Source organism: Carcharhinus amblyrhynchos, chromosome 1 (genome assembly GCF_965287045.1).
Source record: "Carcharhinus amblyrhynchos chromosome 1, sCarAmb.v2.hapA, whole genome shotgun sequence".
Classification (NCBI taxonomy): Eukaryota; Metazoa; Chordata; class Chondrichthyes; order Carcharhiniformes; family Carcharhinidae; genus Carcharhinus; species Carcharhinus amblyrhynchos.
The window spans coordinates 168,394,962-168,412,002 of record NC_137324.1 but is presented as its reverse complement, the minus strand read 5'-3'; positions in this window follow the sequence as shown (position 1 = coordinate 168,412,002).

Here is a 17,041-nt window from a genome sequence, read left to right as displayed (position 1 = left end):
AACAAGCGTTTGGTGTTTTCTGTGTCTGCCCAATCAGTATTCTGTAAACTGTGTGCGCCTTTATATGCCCTGTTTGTGAGCAGAACTCTCCACTCACCTGAGGAAGGAACAGCGTTCCGAAAGCTGGTGGCCTTTACTACCAAATAAACCCGTCGGACTTTAACCTGGTGTTGTGAGACTTCTTACTGCGTCTGTCCCAAGCAGTAAGAAGTCTGGCAACACCGGGTTTAAGTCCAGATTGGTTGGACTTAAACCTGGTGTTGTCAGACTTCTTACTGTGTTTACCCCAGTCCAACGCCAGCATCTCCACATCCATCCCCAGCCCCAGAGGTTGTGTACAGGGAATGCTGTGGAAGATACTGTAGTATATGTCCCTGACGTCAAGGCACCTGCACAATTCAGTCACACAAACAGCACTGAGGCACCAATAAATGGCACTGGTCAGCAGATTGCAGATGGTTGAATTAATTGGCAGCAAAAGGGGTTCAGAGCAGAAACTTTTCTGCATCCTTCCTCACGGTATTTTCTGATCTTCCTCCCCGCTGAAATAGGAGCCCAGTGTGAGTGCCTCCAAGTTGAGGTATCCCTCAATCTCTTCTACCTTCTTGGGCGGCAGGGTAGCACAGTGGTTAGCTACTGCTGCTTCACAGCTCCAGGGACCTGGGTTCAATTCCTGTCTCGGGTCACTGTCTGTGTGGGGTTTGCACGTTCTCCTTATGTTTGTGTGGGTTTCCTCCCGATGCTCCAGTTTCCTCCCATAGTCCAAAGATGTGAGGGTTAGGTTAATTAGCCATCCTGAAATTGCCCCTTAGTGTCCTGAGATGCGTAGGCTAGAGGGATTAGCAGGTAAAATAAATAGGGATATGGGAGTGGGGCTTGGGTGGGATTCTGTTCGGTGCAGACTCGATGGGCCCAATGGTCTCTTTCTGCACTGTAGGGTTCTATGATTCTTCCATGGGGAAAAAGATACATAAGTCTGAGGTCAGGTACCAACCAACTCAAGAACAGCTTCTTCCCTGCTGCCGTCAGACTTTTGAATGGACCTACCTTGCATTAAGTTGATCTTTCGCCACACCCTAGCTCTGACTGTAACACTACATTCTGCACCCTCTCCTTTCCTTCTCTATGAATGGTATGTTTTGAATGTATAGTGCACAAGAAACAATATTTTTCACTGTATACTAATACATGTGACAATAATAAATGAAATCAAATCAAATCAAAGTTTTCCTTTTCCCCAGCAGTACTCACCTCTGTCAGTGGGTCTGATGGCTGGACAGTGCTGCAAACTCTCCTATCAGACTTCCCACTCCCACAATCCACCCTTCCATCCCCTCCCCCACAACACCATGCATAATTGGATGATGAGCGTGAAGATTGTTGATTAAGGCCACCTCACCTAAGAGGTAGGTCCATGCTTGGTCCGTATACAAGCTCAGGACAATGGTCCCCATGTCGGGGCCCCCACCCACTCAGGATAATTTAGCCCAGTTGGCGGCGAGGTGACTGCGTCCCACTGAGAACACTCTCATTGCAATCTGCTGCCTGCTGCAGACGTGATGATGAGGTAAGGTTGGCATTGTCAGTGGATGTGAAGGTTGCCATGGTGATGCACGTTTACACGCCTGACCCCTGCCGGGTTGGTGTAGGAGATATTTGCAACACCACACAGTCTGCCATCGCTTGTTATCTAAAGGGAGGTCACTGATGCTCTCCTACCAAATGGAAGCTCACAACATTTTGTTCTCTCCTTTCCAGAGACAATTGAAAAGAGTGAATATGTAGCTTCATTAATTCAGCAGGCCTCCCTATGGCGAAGGGGACAATTGACTGCACATACCTTGCTTTGTAGGTACCACACGCCAACCTTACCCAATACCTGAATTGAAATGATTCCACTCCCTTACTGCTCAGCCATTGTGATTGCCAGTCAACCATGCAGGACAATGCCCAGTGTCCGGGCAGCAAACACAAAACTTTCATGCTTTGGCAGCCCATTGCCAGATGCACTTGAGCCACCAGAGCAAACTGAGGGCTACCCACTGACACCATGACCGACCCAGACACACAGGAGCAGGATAAGAGGAAGTCAATGCCTGAAAGGGTGGTGGAGACAGAGACCCTCTTAAGACAGTGGCTTAGTGGTAAGCACTGCTGCCTCACAGTTCCAGGGATGATTCCAGCCTTGGATGACTGCCTGTTGGCATGTTCTCCCAGTATCTGTGTGGGTTTCCTCTGGGTGCTCTGATTTCCTCCTACACTCCAAAGATGTGCGGGTTGAGAAGGTGCTGGGCTGTCGCCTTATTGAATTGCTACAGTCTATGTGCTGAACTGCTGGGGAGACAACTGCAGGTTTTTGACCCAGCCACACTGAAGGTACTGGGGTGTGGAGCAGGGGGCAACTTGCAGCTGCTGTTCCCTGGCATCTGCTGCCCTTGTCCTTCTAGCTGGTAGAGCTTACACGTTGGGAGGGTGCTGCCACAGGAGCCTTGTAGGGCTTCTGCAGTGCATCGTGTAGATGGTGTCACCACGCCTCTTTAGGAATGAATGTTGAAGGTTGTGAATGGGGTGTCAATCAAATGGGGCTGCTTTGTCCTGGATGGTGTCCAGCTTCTCGAGTGTTGCTGGAACCATACTTGTCCCATTCCAGACTTGTTGCACATGGTGGTCAGGTTTTGGGGACTCCTGAGGTCAGTTATTAGCCCGCAGGAGGGAAACAGAAAGGACAGGAAGGGGGGGGATGTCTGAGCTCAGCCCCCTCACTCAATTTGATCAACAGACTGTTGAGCTGAGAGGGGTGGACTGAGGGTGATGTCAGCCTCCCTGAAAGTCTAAGGATGGAGGACGCATAATTCCGAGAACCAACTGCCCCTCATCACCATCGACTGACTCACCAGTCTGGTCTTCATCCTTGAGATTACCCTGGACCCTCTCAGTGTCAACTTGAACATTCCACCCCTCCTCGTTGAGTCCATGGCAATCACCGTGTCTATGCCCACCCTGAACTTCGCACCCCTATAATCTGTGCTACCATTTTTGTCCCCCTCAATGACCCTCTAGATGAAAGCTATGCCCGCTTCATCTAAACATTCACCCTACCATCTATCACCTTCCACTTTGCCCTCACACAATCTCCATCTTTCTTCTCATCAGCAACCTCCGAACTTCCCCAGGTTCCATAATTGACTCAACAGACCCTCTCCCACCCCACCCTCCCCGTTCACTCCCCACCTTGCCTTTCATGCCTTTCTGCTCCCCCCCCCACCTCACTCCAGCCACCCTTCTCCCACTTCATGGCTTCCATCCAAAACCAAATCCTTTGGCCCAATGAAATTCATATCCCCTCCCCACCTCCCCTCAACCCACCGCCTGCAAACAAGCGGCGTGGTGGCCCAGTGGTTTGCACTGCTGCCTCACAGCACCACGGACCCAGGTTCAATTCCGGCCTTGGGTTACTGTCTGTGCGGAGTCTGCACGTTCTTTCCGTGTCTGCATGGGTTTCCTCTGGGTGCTCTGGTTTCTTCCCACAGTCCGAAAGACATGTGGCTTAGGTGCATTGGCCATGCTAAATTGTCCCTTAGTGTCAGCAGGACTAGCTAGGGTAAATGCATGGGGGAAGAGCCTGTGTGGGATTGTTTTCGGTGCAGTTTCGATGGGCTGAATGGCCTCCTTCTGCACTGTAGAATTCTATGAAAGCCTTCGGGATGTTTTAACTATGCCCTATAGTTGGATCAGAATGCGGATAAAGTGATAGGAGAAAAGAATAGGCAGAAATGTTCAGAACTACTTCTGCAGACGCAGAGTGGTTAGACCAAATAAACTGCTTCTGTGTTGTAACTAGCATTTATTTTTATTACTCATCAATGACATGTTATTTTATGAGAAAAACATTACAAAAGGATTTTGGGTCTACCGTTTTGATGAGGTCTGACTTGCTGTCACTCATTGTTGTGCTTGTTTCTTCTTGTCTCAATGCTTCTTTGTCGTTGAGTGGCAGACTGACAACTTGATTTAGGTGTTTTGTAGCCTTCCAACAAACCAGCTTACTGAGAGCCGTTTAAAAACTAGCCTCAACTGCTTTCCAGGCTCGTTCCCTTGGGGACCGTGCATTGTGAGCTTATTAAGTGGTAGCAATGGTCAGCCTTTGGTATTTTCAGGAGGGGTGTGTAGATGACCTTGTTTTGGTGAACAGTCTAGGATTTTCCTTTGTGCCACCATCCCATGTCTCTGTGTTAGACAATCGGAACTCAAAACGTTCTGAGAAATCCACATGCTGAGGATAAGTAGCCATTACCCAAAATGTAGCACAGACCTGCCAGTCACTTGCTTACAGCTTTATCAGTGGCTGTCAAGGTAACCATTACTTTCAGTTTTTATTCCATTGATTCCTTTTAAGAAACGGTGGGTGGCTTTTCCTAACCTGCCGGTTGCTTTAGTTGTTCAGGCCTGTGAAATCATCTATTCCAGCCTCCCACCCCCGGCTCCACCACCATCATCAACCCCTTTCTAGTCCACAGGTGGGCAATGGACAGACTCTTTGCTGGCATGAGGCAAATTTGGTTTGATTTATTATTGTCACATTTATTAACATACAGTGCAAAGTATTGTTTCTTGCGTGCTGTACAGACAAAACATACCATTCATAGCGTACACAGGGGAGATGGAAAGGAGAGGGTGCAGAATGTAGTGTCACAATCACAGCTAGGGTGTAGAGAAAAATCAACTTAATGCGAGGTAAGTCCATTCAAAAGTCTGATGGCAGCAGGGAAGAAGCTGTTCTTGAGTCGGTTGGTATGTGACCTCAGACTTTTGTACCTTTTTCCCAAAGGAAGAAGTAGAAGACAGAATGTCCGGGGTGCATGGGGTCCTTAATTATACGGCCTGCTTTGCCGAGGCAGTGGGAAGTGTAGGCAGAGTCAATGGGAGGCTATTTTGCGTGATGGATTGGGCTACATTCATAACCTTTTGTAGTTCCTTGCGGTCTTGGGCAGAGCAGAAGCCATACCAAGCTGTGATACAACCAGAAAGAATGCTTTCTATGGTTCATCTACAAAATTCGGTGAGAGTCATAGCTGAAAAGCCAAATTTCCTTAGTCTTCTGAGAAAGTAGAGGCATTGATGGGCTTTCTTAATTATAGTGTCAACATGGGGGGACCAGGACAGGTTGTTGGTGATCCGGACTCCTAAAAACTTGAAGTTTTCAACCCTTTCGACTTCATCCCCATTGTGGTAGACAGGGCATGTTCTCCTTTGTGCTTCCTGAAGTCAATGACAAACTCCTTTGTTTTGTTGGCACTGAGGAAGAGATTATTGTTGCTGCACCAATTCACCAGATTCTCTATCTCATTGCTGTACTCTGTCTCGTCATTGTTTGATATCCGACCCACTACCGTGGTGTCATCAGCAAACTTGAAAATCGAACTGGGGGGGAATTTGGCCACACAGTCATGGGTATATAAGGAGTATAGTAGGGGGCTGAGAACACAGCCTTGTGAGGCACTGGTGTTGAGGATGATCGTGGAGGAGGTGTTGTCGCCTATCCTCACTGATTGTGGTCTGTGAGTTAGGAAGTTCGGGATCCAGTCACAGAGGGAGGTACTGAGGTCCAGGCCACAGAGTTTGGAGATAAGTTTTGTGGGAATAATAGTGTTGAAGGCTGAACTTTAGTCAATAAATAGGAGTCTGACATAGGTATCCTTGTTATCTAGGTGTTCCAGAGATGAGTGCAGGGCTAGGGAAATGGCATCTGCTATAGACCTGTTGCAGCTATAGGCAAACTGTAGTGCATCCAGGTAGTCCAGGAGGCTGGAATTGATTAGTGCCATAACTAACCTTTTGAAGCACCCCCCCCCCCCCCAGCGAACGTATCCACCCACCCCTCCTCATCCCCACCAGCAAGTGAGGTGCCACAATACCTGCGTATCCAATTCCAGAGCCATTAACCCATCTGGTGATTGGGTGAGGTTGACTTTAATGGCAGACTGTGCAATGTAACTCCCGTTGGACAGCATAGTGGTTAGCACTGCTGCCTGGCAGCACCAGGGTCCAGGGTTCGATTCCGGCTTTGGGTGACTGTCTGTGTGGAGTTTACACATTCTCCCCATGTCTGTGTGGGTTTCTTCTGGATGCTTTGGTTTCTTCATACAGTCCAAAGATGTGAAGGTTAGTTGGATTAGCCAAGTTAAATTGCCCATTAATGCCCTAAGATGTGCAGGTTAGATGAATTGGCCATGCTAAATGTGCAGTGTTACAGGGATAGGACTGTGTGGGGAATGGTAGACCTGGGTAAGATGGATGGGTAAGATTTTGGAGAGACCAAAAGGCATCTTTCTGCACTGTTTAGGATTCTACATTTGGGTTGGTGGTTGGAGAACATTATAGAAGTGGGGGCAGGAGGGACCTCCACTTCTTTTCTCCTGAGCTGTAGCTGAAATGACAGTCCTGGCATTGGAACCCTAATATTAACCTAATCCACCTGACAGGAATGGGGTGGGATCAGATCAGATGCCAGACTTAAATCCCCTTGGCTTCTACTTGCTGCTGATTTGATCAGATCACTCCTCAACAATTGAAAAGGGAATACAAATCAAATTGATGTAACCTACTTGTGGAAGGGGATTTTGTGTCAGCTAGTGGACCCACGGGCAGAGATTTTATTAGTTTTTAGTGATATCTTGGAGGGAAATGGTTAAGAGCATTTTTACCTAACAAGATAATGTTCAAATTTGCTCAGATGCGAATGCAATAGCAGAATTAAAATAAATGAAATATGATTTTTAAGTATTAAGTATCTATATGTTATAATATTAAGCGATGTATTTTAACATATTAAGTGCATTTTTAATATATATATTTATTCGCCTCAGTCAAAAATGCAAGCGCTGCAGAAATGATGGCAGGAGTTCAAGAGTTCAGTAGCTAAAATCCATTAGTCAGCAGAATATACATGATAGTTTAGAATCCCAGGACAGTTATTGAAACATAGTGTGTCAAATAATAAGGCGTCTATTGTCCAGAAAACGTCTTTTCATGGGCCCAGGAGAGACACTATCAGATTGTTTTGGTAATGTGCCCGTGGGAATGGAATTAGGATAGAGGCATCCTCAACAACATAGCAACAAGGAAGTGAATCTTGCCAAAGGGAAAAAAATCTAGTATCAAGACGGACAAATAGAATATCATTATGTCAAGTAGCGCATCACAATTGGGTGAGGTAATCTGTCATGTTTTGGACTGACATGCTAACATGAAATGAACTTGAATCTAAGCTAATTAGAAGGAATACCTTAGACAGCAGAAGTTATAACAGTACTGTATTTTGGCACAGTGCCTTAGATCTTTGGAGGGGTCTTGTGACACTTGTCAGATCTATTTGACCATCCAACGGCCTCCCACGGCTGTAGATTAATGTTTTGTTTGTCTTGTATGATTTTTATGTTTTAAAATACATTTTAGTTATCCCTTGAGCAGAGACTTTGCCTATTCAAATTTATTTTTAAGAAATGTTAAGTTTTTTTTTAAAAGTTAGGCCTTTGCCAAAGAATCCCCCACTACGCTGCTCTCATAATTTAACCCATTAAGTCCTGTTGGCATTCCAGTGAATTTGCATTGTACACCTCCCAAAGGCAATCTTTCTTGAGATGTGTTGTCCAAAATGGAACATAACACCAGGTAAGTTCTGCAGTTCCACAATACTGTGATATTGTGTGAATGCCATTGTAATACAAAGGTGCTCAGCACAGCAAAGGTTAATGTGGGTCTGGAATAGCACCACCCAGGGTATGACGTATTGAGGCACATGGTAATAGACTCAGAGGTCCTTATTTTACCATTTTGATCCTAAGTGCTTGGAGTGTTTCACATCTGACTTTTAGGCCTGTTCTGAAGCACCCCCATACACATTCTGCCTTGAGAAATATCAGCGAGCCCAAATTACGCTGCACAACCCTGTGGTCGGGGCTCAACACGCCCAAAACCCTGCTGCTCCAATTGGGGCCTCCAACTGCGCATGCGCAGAAGAAAAGCCAATAAAATGCAGTTTCCCTGCCACATCCCTCGCTGGCTGGATAATGCCCCCTCCTGGCCCCCACAGACATCGCCCCACCCCAACAACATTACTGACCCCCTCATCCCCCGACTCTCTCTGCCACCCAGACCAATCACAGGCCCCTCTCTCCTTCCTTCCACCAATCTCAGGCAGAGTGATCCACCCTCCCCCCCCACCGATCTCCAGCAGAGTGGCAGGGGGGGGCAGCCCTCCACCCCCCCCCCCCCCCCCCCCCCCCCATTGATCACAAGTAGAGTGGCAGCAGACCCACCTCCCCTCTCCCACTGATCTCAAGCAGAGTGGCAGTAAGCCCGCCTCCTGCCCCACTCCACCGACCTCAAGTAGAGAGCCATCGGACACTGGGCCCTTACCTCCTCACTAATGCTCACTGTTGAAGCTCCTGAGTCGGACTTACATGGAGCATGTCTGTTCCGTGCCGATTCCGGATGGGTGACCACGGTGGCAAAGGGGGAAGTGCTGGTAAAGTTGGGCGTGCAGTCCATTAAGTCAATTTAAATGCATGCAAATGGCCATTGCAGTCATTTTTGGGCCTTGGTACATGGGGAACTGGCGCAGAGCCAGGCGCGGACCGTGCTACTCACCTCACGTCCAACTTTCCCAAGTTTTCGTGTGCGAAAACGGGCACAAAGCGATGGTAAAATCAGAGAGAGAACATCTGGAAGCCTGCCTGCATGGAGAAGGAGCACTATGCTTGGCAGCTGGGATCTGTAAGTAGTTAAAGACTAAGAATACACATGTTCCAAAATCCCATCGGAGATATCTAAAACTCCATATTACAGTGCATACCAAAGCATCATTTCTCCTCTTTTTTGTTTATTTCAGCCCTCTTGAGATAGCAGCCAGCAAACTATTAGTTTCTTTTGATTACCTTTTTATGCGCGCACGCCCTAATCTTTTCATTCCTCTCATGTTCTTAGTCCCTTGATATTTAGAATATCTTTGTAGAATCCAAATTTGATTCTACTGACCTATCTGTTAGTAGAAAAATACTGACAGGATGTTCAGGCTTGTTTGATTGCCAATAGTGGGAAGACAGTTCAATGTTTATTTCTAATTTTAAAGATACAGCATTTAGTTCATTAAGCTAGTGGTGATGGGACATCATTTTCCATGCAGAATCTCACTGTTGGTATAATGACAGACTGACAGCTTTAGATTGCAGGTCTTATGCCAGTGGTGTGGCAAGGGTGTATAACATCAATACAAATCATCATAGAAACCCTACAGTGCCAAAAGAAGCCATCCAGCCCATCGAGTCTGCTCCGACTCTCCCAAAGAGCATCCCACCCAGGCCCTCACCTGCATCCTATCCCCTTAACCCCATGATTAATCTCGGGGGATTGCCCAGGTCAACATTTATTGCCCCCTCCCTCCATGGTAATTACAAGAGCTTTCACTGAGAGAAATCAAACACAATTCTACATGATGTGAGAACCATGCCCTGTTATACAATGCAGTAGCATGGTGGCATATTGGTTAGCACTGCTGCCTCACAAAGCCAGGGACCAGAGTTCAATTCCAGCCTTAGATGATTGTGTGCAGTTTGTACATTCTCCCCGTGTCTGAATGGGTTTCCTCTAGGTTCTTTCCTCTGTCCAAAAGTATGCATGTTAGGTGGATTAATCATGGTAAATGCATGGGGTTAAGGAGAAAGGATGCAGGTGAGGGCCTGGGTGGGATGCTCTTTGGGAGAGTCGGAGCAGACTCGATGGGCTGGATGGCCTCTTTTGGCACTGTAGGGTTTCTATGATGACTTGTATTGATGTTACACTCCCTTGCCACACCACTGGCGTAAGACCTGCAATCTAAAGCTGTCAGTCTGTCATATAAATGGGTTAATTATCTCAGCTAGCCTGTGCTGGTGTTTATGCACCAGCCTTCTCCGAGTTTACTTCATCTCACCCTATCAGCAGATTCCTTTCTCCAGAATGTGCTTACCTAGACTCCCCTTCAATGTGTTGATGCTATTCGCCTCGGTAACTCCATGTGGTAGCGAGTTCCATTTCCTCAACTCACTTTTAAAGAAGAGTGAGGTCTAACACTGATGGCCCCCTTGTGTACATGTCCCATTAACGCTCTCTATAAATGACTGGAACACACAACCTGGGGACAATAGAAAGGGCAGAGGGGGAGGGCTCTGCAAGGCCTTCATTCTTTCGATGACATTTGATGAAGATAGATTAAGTGTAATCCAAAAAGGGAAAGATGAATCAGTCAGCAAGGGTTTATCTTTTGGGTATGTTTGTTTCCCGTTGTCTCTTTTATTTTTGTTTTGTTGCTGTGCCCAAGTGAAGCCTTCCTCTCGCATTGTTCCCATTCCATTCATCATGTCCAAATAACATCTGTACTTCTATTCATCACTGCCTTGCTTTCATTAGAGCTCCTTCGCTCTGAGTCTTCAGGGTGCAGTCAGGTGGGGTGAAGTCAGCTCATCATTCCTGGATAGACTTTCAATCAAAATTGTCAGAGTTTTGCTTGTTGTGTCAGTTGGCTGAAAGATGGAACGATGTACAAGGGCAAACTGATTGTCTTTGCAAATGTTTTTTTCTCCCTGCAGACAGAGGGATACACACATGCGCACACACACACACACACACGCAGATATATGCACACACATGCAAATGCATGCACACACACACATGCACACACATGCAAGTACACACACATAAGCATGCACACACACGCACAGCGTACACAGACATACACATAGATACATAGACATGCACACACACATGCATGCATACACACACAGACATGTGTGCATACACGCATAGACACATGCACACTCACATGCAAACAAGCATATACAGACACACACACAAGCATACCCACACATGCACACACATAAATGCGCCCGCATATACACACACGCACACAAGCACTCAGTGTACACAGGCATACATGTAATCACATAGACATGTACACATGCACACACTCTCACATACACACCAAGTTCCATTGATTTTCCTTTCTTCCTGGATATGCGCTGTTGGTTAATGGGATAGGGTAGTTCAGCCGCAGACATTCCAATAAATCTTCCTCCCCCTCATCTTCCCCACCACCTCCCCCACCCCACAAACACCATTTAACCTCTCGATGTATGGCCAACTGCACCTGAGGTCCCAAACTTATTAGCCAATGGTTAATCAGCAACTTGGCTCCACCTCACTCCAAATTGCAAGTTTTAATTGGAAGATCTTCCCGCCCAATGCTTTCTTCGTAAAATGTTTTCAATCTGCAGTGTGCAGCTGCTCCCACCAAGCCAGACATCTGATTCCTCCAGCCTTCTGCTGATTCCCTCCAAGTGCCGGGAGAACAGGAGGCCGGAGGGTCCAGTCCTGGCCAGGTGCTTCTCACACTCATTGCCATATTTGTGACAAACTGCAGCTCACCCACCCCACCCCACCCCCACCCTATCCAACCCCCATCCCACTGCACCCCATTCACCCCCACCCGTCCTACTACCGCCCACCCCAATCCACCCAAACCACCCCACTCCCCCAGTCAACCCCACCCAACTAACCCCACCCCACTCCACCTCATCCCACACCACCCATGCCCGTCCCATCCCACCCCAGCCCCTACCCATAAATTCCTTGTCTGACTCAAGGCAAATCATTTCACACAACGGCAATTGGTGTCACCATAGAGTGGAAACAGGCCCTTCAGTCCAACTTGTCCATGCCTCCCTTTTTTTTAAACCCCTAAACTAATCCCAATTGCTCGCATTTGGCCCAGATCCTTCTATACCCATTGCACCTATGTAACTATCTAAATGCTTTTTAAAAGATAAGATTGTACCCACCTCTACTATTACCTCTGACAGCTTGTTCCAGACACTCACCACCCTCTGTGTAAAAATTGCCCCTCTGGACACTTTTGTATCTCTCCCCTCTCACTTTAAACCTATGCCCTCTAGTTTTAGACTCCCCTACCTTTGGGAAAAGATATTGACTCTACTTTGTCTATGCCCCTCATTATCTTATAGACCTCTATAAAGTCACCCCTCAGCCTCCTAAGCCCGAGAGAAAAATAGCTCCAGTCTATTCAGTCTCTCCTTATAACTCAATCCATCAAGTCCTGGTAACATCGTAGTAAATCTTTTCTGCACTCTTTCTGGTTTAATAATATCCTTTCTATAATAGAGTGAAAAGAATTGCACACAGTATTCCAAGTGTGGCCTTACCAATGTCTTGTACAGCTTCAACAAGACGTCTTAACTCCTGTATGCAATGTTCTGGCCGATGAAACCAAGCGTGCCGAATGTCTTCTTCACCACTCTGTCCACCTGTGACTCCACTTTCAAGGGACTATGAACATGTATCCCTCGATCTCTTTGTTCTGTAACTCTCCCCAGTGCCCTACCATTAACTGAGTAAGTCCTGCCCTGGTTCAATCTACCAAAATGCATCACCTCGCATTTGTCTAAATTAAACTCCACCTGCCATTCGTCAGCCCACTGGCCCAATCGATCAAGATCCCGTTGCAACTGGGATAACTTTCTTCACTGTCCACTATGCCACCAATCTTGATGTCATCTGCAAACTTACCAGCCATGTCCCCTCTATTCTCACCCAAATCATTAATATAAATGACAAATAACAGTGGGCCCAGCACTAATCCCTGAGATACACCGCTGGTCACAAGCCTCCAGTTTGAAAAAGAATTCTCTACAACAACCCTCTGGCTTCTGTCAAGAAGCCAATTTTGTATCCATTTAGATACCTCACCCTGGATCTCATGAGATTTAACTTTATGCAACAACCTACCATGCGGTACCTTGTCAAAGGATTTCAAAATGATTGGCAATTCCTTAGTTTGAAATCTTTTTGCACAGAACGGGATAACAACTGGGAGTTCACAATCACAGCTGACAAGCTGTAAAATCAAAATCACCCCCAAATTGATTAATAATCCGCCACATAGCTAAAAAGTATGAAATTTCCAACATGCATTTCACAGAGACCGGTTCCCTGAATCATTGCACATCTTGACAACACTGACAACTCACCCTTTTACTAAAAAGTAGAAATAGAAAAAGCAGCAAAGGCTGATTGGCCATGCTAAACTGCCCCTTAGTGTCAGGGAGTTAGCAGAGTAAATATGCGGGGTTACAGGCTGTGGGTGGGATTGTTGTCGGTGCAAGCTTGATGAGTCAAATAACCCCCTTCTGCTTTGTAGGGAATCTATGATTCCAACACTGCTTGGGGCGTGAGGGAGCAGGGGGGGTGTAATCCATCTATAGGATGGTCTTGGATTGTGTCCATCTCCAAGCAGACAGTAAAAGGCTACTTGGATCTGCCTGGAGTTCTGGAACCCCAGTTTGTTAATGGGTGTCCACCTCCTGGATTTAATTGCCCATCCCCGGACCACCCCACAACCTCATCGGGAACCTAGTGGTCAACTGCAAAATCCTTGCTGGGCCTTGTTTAACAATTACTGACAACCAGGCTCCTGAGAAAAGTAAGTCTAAGGCACTGGGTTAAGGTTCCAACCTTTCCTGAGGTGCTGATTTGAATCCTGCTACTGCCAAAGTTCAGTTGGCTTGCATTTTTGGAGGGCTTTTGATTTGATTTACTATTGTCACAAGTATTGGTATACAGTGAAAAGTATTGTTTTTTGTGCACTATACAGAGAGAGCATACCGTTCATAGAGAAGGAAACAAGAGCGTGCAGAACGTAGTGTTACAGTCATAGCTAGGTTGTAGAGAATGATCAACTTAATGCGAGGCAGGGAAGCAGCTGATGGCAGCAGGGAAGAAGCTATTCTTGAGTGGGTTGGTATGTGACCCCAGACTTTTGTATCTTTTTCCTGAAGGAAGAGGGTGGAAGAGAGAATGTCTGGGGTGCGTGGTGTCCGTAGTTATGCTGGCTGCTTTTCCGAGGCAGCGGGAAGCGTAGACAGAGTCAATGGATGCTTGTGGCTCAGTGGGTAGTGTCCCTGTATCTGAGCCTAGAAGCCCTGGGTTCAAGTCCCACCGCAGAACACGGAAGCTGTCTCCTTGCCCTGCTTGTGGTGGACGTTGTGAGTTGGACCTGTCTACAGGTGAAGAGTTAGAAGTAGGTTGGCACACTGACCAGTGACTGCTATTTTGAGGTCTGCCTCTACATCTACAGCCTTGTCCCTGACCTGGGCTGAGAGAGGGGGTGGGGAGACCTGAAAATCCTACCGCAGCTAAGTTACTTGCATGCAAGATGCACTAAAGATATTATTCTCAGATGCTGTGTAAGTGAAAATGTACAGCCATGCCAATGGTCGAGCCAGCATACGTCTAGCAATGGTGTTTTTAAATGACAGGGACAATGGCAGGCAATTATTAGACTTGCTGAGTCCGAGGCAATGCATCAAATCCCATATAGAGCCATTCCTGGGTCACTTCTAAATAGACACTGGGATGAACTTGTTCTTGTCTTCACCTCAGCCCTCATTTTAAGTCATCATACCAGCTCCAACATGGCCGTGAAGGCTAAATAACACAAAGTGTTATTTCCCAACCTGCGCTCATTTACACTTCATACATGCTCGCCTTAAATAATTCTGTGGTGTTGCTGCAGTACGCAGATGGGCGAGATGTATTTTCAAATCAATCACTCCTAAATTCACTACAAACATGTTTTGCACCTCGTCTTGTGCAAGGCAATTAAAGCCACTTGTGAAAAGTAAATGGGCCTCGCTTTATCATGCTTTGATATTGATAGATCTCCTAAGTGCACTTACACTAAGTGCATCCAGTCCAGTGATTGGCATAATGGTTTCCAGACCATAATGAATTTGATTTATGTGGTAATTTCCCTTAAATGAGCCCCTTTGTGCAGCTAAGCCAGCATACGAATTTGTTACTGTGCTGATTTCTGCACAGTGCAATCGTTGCGTAGCTGCACAAGGTCTCACAGACCACATCAAATTAATCCGATCCCCTTGTTTCACTGCGGAGGGAGCTTCATGCTGATTTGATTTTAATGCTGTGCATTTCACAGGGGAAGCTGACATCCAGACAGACAGGGCTTCTAAGAAATGCAGTTTTCGGACTGGTCACTGGGCAAGGTTGACACTTATTGCCCAGCCTGGTATTAACTGCTCAGCATCAGTGCAACCAAGTAACTTGCTGCTGCACCTTAAGAACATAAGAACATAAGAAATAGGAGCAGAAGTAGGCCATCTAGCCCTTGGAGCCTGCCCCGCCATTCAATAAGATCATGCCTGATCTGAAGTGGATCAGTTCCACTTTCCCGCTTTCTCCCCATAACCCTTAATTCCCCTGTCTATCAGAAACCTATCTACCCGTGACTTAAATATATTTAGCGAGGCAGCCTCCTAAATATATTTTGTATGTGTGTGTGTGTGTGTGTGTGTGTGGGGGGGGGGGGGGGGGGGGGGAGGGGTGATGCTGGGAAACAATCATACAGAGATGGAGCCTGGAATCACGCATAAACCAAACCCAGCAAGGGTTGCCTTCTTTAAGGGACAGTGGTGAACCAATGGGGTTTGTACAACAATGCAACTTTTGATCATGGTCACTTTTACCGATACAACAACACGGATTTAATTATTGCTGCAAAAGGACATTTTGGCAAAGCTTTTTGTCTTGCACTCATCAGATCAGACTGTCCTGATGAGTGCAAGGTGAAAAACTTCAACAATTTCTTTTTCAGCCAAGTTCTGTTCTACCAAGTGACTACTTACATTTATATAGCACCTTTTTAACACCCCAAAGCCCTTCACAGGGGCATCATACGGCAAAATGTGACGCTAAGCCACGAAAGACGATGTTGGGTCAGGTGACCAAAAAAATTCATCAAAGAGTTAAAGGAGAAGAGCGAAACAGAGAGATGGAGACTCGCCAGGAAGGTATTCAAGGCTGAGGCAACTGGAGATGCAGCTAGCAATGACAGAGCAATTAAAATCTGGCATGCTCCAAAGGTTAGAATAGAGGAGCGAGCAGACATCTCAGAGGTTGTGGAGCTGGTGGAGATAACAGAGATAAAGGGAGGAATGAGGCCATGGAAAAATGGATGAGTATTTTAAAATTAAGATGTTGCTTAACTAGGAGCCAGTGGGGTCAAAGAGCACAGAGGTGATAGGCGAATGGGAGTTGATGCATGCTGAGGTATCAACTTTCACAGCATTTTCATATCTCCAAAAATAGCTACAATTCTCAAACTGCCACACAGTGTGGTTGAACTCAAGTCTTGTGGATTCCGAGTCCAGTCACGTGACACCACTACAGGCATCTCAGTTTTAATGTATGGTGAGAGACAAAGTTACATTTTGGTATTCGCAGTTAAGTTTCAGGCATTAATTACTCCTGAGCTTGTAATAGAAAACTCCCTTCTATTTATCTGTAACCAGAAAAATTGCTTGAAAAAATAGATTTGTTGCATAAGCACAGTGTTGTCATCCAGTACCAAAGAAAAGCCAAGCAGTGTGCCTTAATGACCATCATCTGGTGGCTCTGACATCCCATCATTGTGAAGTGCTTCCAGAGGCTAGACATGGCACAAATCAATTCCAGCCTCCTGGACTATCTGAATCCACTACAGTTTGCCTTTCGCTGCAACAGATCTGCAGCATCACCTTCTCCCTGGCCCTGCACTCAACCCTGGAACACCTAGATGACAAAAACATTTATGTCAGATTCCTATTTATTGATTACAGCTCAGCCTTCAACACCATTATTCCCACGAAACTCATTTCCAAACTCCATGGCCTGGGCTTTGGTTCATCCCTCTGTGACTGGATCCTGAACTTCCTAACTCACAGACCACAATCAGTAAGGATAGGCAACAACACCTCCTCCATGATCATCCTCAACAACGGTACCCCACAAGGCTGTGCTCTCAGCCCCCTACTGTACTCCTTATACACCGATAACTATGCAGCCAAATTCCCGCTATCTTGATTTTCAAGTTTGCTGACAACACCATGGTAGTGAGTTGGATCTCAAACAATGATGAGACAGAGTACAGGAATGA